Source organism: Aristolochia californica, unplaced genomic scaffold, assembly GCF_029961685.1.
Source record: "Aristolochia californica isolate CCGP_79_NKW_82.1479 unplaced genomic scaffold, dmAriCali1.0.hap1 SCAF_8, whole genome shotgun sequence".
Taxonomy (NCBI): domain Eukaryota; kingdom Viridiplantae; phylum Streptophyta; class Magnoliopsida; order Piperales; family Aristolochiaceae; genus Aristolochia; species Aristolochia californica.
Genome location: NW_027182279.1, coordinates 36,603,559 through 36,607,472, shown reverse-complemented (window position 1 = coordinate 36,607,472; position 3,914 = coordinate 36,603,559). Strand labels below are relative to the sequence as shown.

The window sequence follows — 3,914 nt, the reverse complement described above, 5'->3', positions numbered from 1 at the left end:
GATGAAAAGAAGGTCCGTAGAGTGATTCGGTCTGGTCTGGTTCGCTTTTTAAAAAAAATATTGGTCCGGTCCGGTCCGTAAACTGATTCAGTATGGTCCGGTTCGCTTTCAAAAAATCTGCCTGGTCCGGTCCGGTCCGGTCCGGTCCGGTCCGGTCCGTAAAATGCTTTGGACTGGTCCGCTTCGCTTAGCTGGGCTGATGGTCCGTCCGCTCGGCAAAAAATTAAATTAACAGACCTAAGTTCAAAAAATGAAATTTTTTTTTTTTTACTGTACCTCTTCTTCTTCGTCGAGACGACGAAATTTTTTTTTTTCTCGACAGTGGTCTCTTCCCCTTCGCCGGCGTCAGCTGGGCTGACGATTTTCTGGAAGACCGTCGTCGGTGAAGGTCTGCTGAGGTCCGAGCAGTGGCTCGGCTACGATCGTCGACGGCCTGCGGAACGTCCGAACAGTTCTGTTTCGCGGCGAGTCGTCAGTCGGCGAAGCTTTCGGATGGAAGGCCGAGCAGTGGCTCGGATACGGTCGTCGGAGGCCTGCGGAACGTCTTGACGAAGCTTTCTGGTAGAAGATTGTCGGCGGCGGCCTGCGGAGCTTCCGAACAACTCTGTTTCGCGGCGAAACAGAGTTTAGATTACGGTTCTTCGGCTACGACTACGGAACAGAGCTTTCGCTCTGCTCTTCGGTGACGAGAAGGAGAAGGAGATGATCTCCTGCTCTGATACCAACTTAAAAATAATAATTCACATTCAATCGTGTTTTCTCATTCACATCGTCGGCTTAAATAGCCGTTTTACAGAGTATACATGGAAGACTTATGAGTGATTAACGGGATTACATAATCACCGGATTTACAGAATATTTACATGATTTCTCTTTAAGGAAATAAATCACAAGTAAATCTTAACAGTCACAACCAAGGTCGGTTGGATTCGGTCCAGTCTCTTTTTCATCTTTTATCAATGATACAATAGAAAAGGAAACAAGCAAAGAAAAACACTTTCACTTTCATTGTTTTTGGAGAAACATTGCATAGGTACACTTTGAATTATGTGCATAGTTCATAGCTGATCCATTTTTCTCGGGACTCTACTTGTGTTTTTCCATCAGGCGAATGTGGAAGCCATTGGGGAATGCCAGACCAGGTCTCCTCTCTGTCTCTCCCCCCTTCACAGCTTCCCATCTGTCATTTCCATTCCAACAAAATTTAGAGTACTCTTCATCTCTATCTAGCTCTCTAAATTAGAAATCCTTTGCAGTGAATTCAATCAACTTTTGTTTTTATATTACCTGTATTTGGTCACGAGATGATGAAGAAAGATACACATCTGTAGCTTGCTAAAGTCAGCCCCAACGCAGAAACTCATACCCCCTCCAAAAGCCATGAAATTATTGGACCCTCCATTTGTATTAAGCCCCTGAAAAGTGTAGCAGAACATCAAGGCCTACTTGCTACAAGGAAGTCTGCAATGGAGTTGATGAAGAACTGACCTCCCATCTCCCAGGGTCGAATTTAAGTGGGTTCTCGTATGTCGCAGGGTTTAAGTGTACAGCAGGAGGGCAGACCATGATTGGCCACCCAGCGGGAATCGTATAACCTGCATTGCCCATGAATCAGATGAAGAAATGTTGGTTGACAGTAATTGACTATATGGCGGATTCTAACTGTCTTTCTATATTTCGTTCACCTTTAATTTCAATATCTTTCCTGAATATGCCAGGAGCAACGTTGGCCAGTCTCAGGGTCTCATTGATGACCTGCACCACCCAGAAGCAGGCACCAAGTGAAAGATGTAGTAGCAGTAGGAAATCATGAGCAACTGAAACGATTGACTTGCCTGAAAAGTGAATGACATGGATTTGTACTCAGTCCAAGTGATTGAAGCATTTGGGTCTTCTCTCTTCTTCTGAATCTTTTCCTGTTCTTCCTGGAAACGGCAGTGCCATTCATTCAGGTCAAAGACTTGTCTATCATTTTCTTATGTCGTCGTTAACAGAAATGATCACTTACAGTGACTTTTGCTAATACTTGGGGATGATCTATAAGATAATTCAGAGCTAGAGTTAATGCCAAGGATGTAGTCTCAAAGCTTGCAAACAACAAAGCAAACATGAGATCAAGCGCTATTCCCTCCGTCAAGAGACTCTTTTCTTTGTTTAACTCGTCAATCACTCTATCAAAGAAATCTCGTTTTCGATTCTCTTGAGGGCTTTTCCGTCGGTCATGCAGCATTTCCCTTAACACCTTCATAGCGTTTCTTCTTCCCTATAAATAAGAATTTTTTTTCCGACAGCAAGTGTGAAAATTTTAAGCAGCAAAATTCAAAACGCCCCTAGCTATTAAAAAAAGACAAAGAAAAAGGCTTGGCATTCTTTGACAAACTAGTAGCGGTTTCTTTTGTTATTACTTCCATGCATTTGTGGTGAGCAGTTCCTGGAATGTCAAGAGGGAAGGAGATAAGCCCATCGACGAAAGCAACAAAGCTTTGTCTCAAACTGTTCAACGATTGCTCATCCTCGTAGCTGATCAATTTTTTGGCAGTCAAACCGAATATCATCTGCAAAAGAAGGAATTTGGCATTTAAATATTCCTAGCTGCAAATGCGGCATAAGAGATAAAGTTTCTCGAGGCTAGAGGAAGATGATCACTTACAGCTGCGGTTCCATCCTTCACCTCCACAGAAGGTTTCTTCACCCACTCATGTAATGTCCTACGCACAAATAGATTCATCTCAGGTAAGAGAGTTTCTTTCACGCTCTCCACCCTGAAGAGGCTCAGGATCAAACTCTTGAGATACTTGTACAATAAGCCATGCATATGCCCTACGTTCTGCTGGCCGAAGGTATCCTTAACGGCCCTAGGTCACCAGCTTTCGAGCAGCCGCCCCTCTTGCTGGAAGATGAAATGGTTGAGATCCTCATCGGCCGAGACTATGAAAGGTTGGCCTACCACGCTGGTCTTAAAAACGGGACCGTACCTGAACATAAGCAGAAGCTAGTTAGTCTTGTTTACAGTTCAACATTGCCATTAAGATGAAAGGTGTTTGTAACATTGCTTGGCTAATACCTATCCATTCGTTTCCTTACAAAAGGGTGGAGATCAGATGCAGTGTAATGGGCGAAGAAGGCGAGTGTCTCTCCAATGAGTGGAAGGCCCAGAGAACTTGGAGGGAGATTTCCCTTGCAACTTGGATTTCTCCGTTTGTAGATCAATCGTGTGAAGTATATGGTTGCAAGGGTCAGAAGACACGCAAGAATCGGCCACATTGCTTCGCGGCTTCTCCTGGATGGATGTCACAGGCTATACGAAACTAGCTTGCCAATGGAAGAAGGAGAGGATGCTTAGTTATTGTCACCTTCCAACTTATATAGTTCAACTTGAGGTATATTTTAGGGAATTTTACTGTAATATTCTTTTTTTTAAAAAATAATAACACAAATAACCAACTTTTCAACTTAATATCACAAATACCCAACTTTGATCGGTCAACTGTATATGTGCACAGTCAAAGGTGACATGTAATCTTTGATCGCTTATGTGGTGACACATCATCATGCCACATCAGTGTTGGAAGCAATCAGTACCCGAAAAGTAATGACATGTCACCCACCAAGTCATCGGGAAGCCACACCATCATCCATGAAGGATGACACATCATCCCAACATGTCATTGAATGCATTGTCACCATCCATGTTGGATGCCACATCATCAGGACACATCTTCACACGCCACATCAGCCCTCTCTAGACCCTATTAATTTTCTTTTGTTCTCTCCCTATTGAGGCTCCCTCTCTCTCGACGCTCCTCTCGCCCTCTCGCGTGCCTGATGCCACCACTCGGCCCCTGCTCCCTTGCTGCTGCCGCTAGGCCTAGCCTTAGATGCCCCTCTCAACTGCCCTATCTTCCTCTCAACCC

At 44.2% G+C, this 3,914-nt stretch overlaps 1 pseudogene; it reads right to left on the bottom strand.

Annotated features, from left to right (window-relative positions):
• Positions 1 to 1,086: 1,086 nt before the first annotated feature.
• On the bottom strand, positions 1,087 to 3,264 carry LOC137939532 (cytochrome P450 87A3-like; annotated as a pseudogene).
• Positions 3,265 to 3,914: the final 650 nt, after the last annotated feature.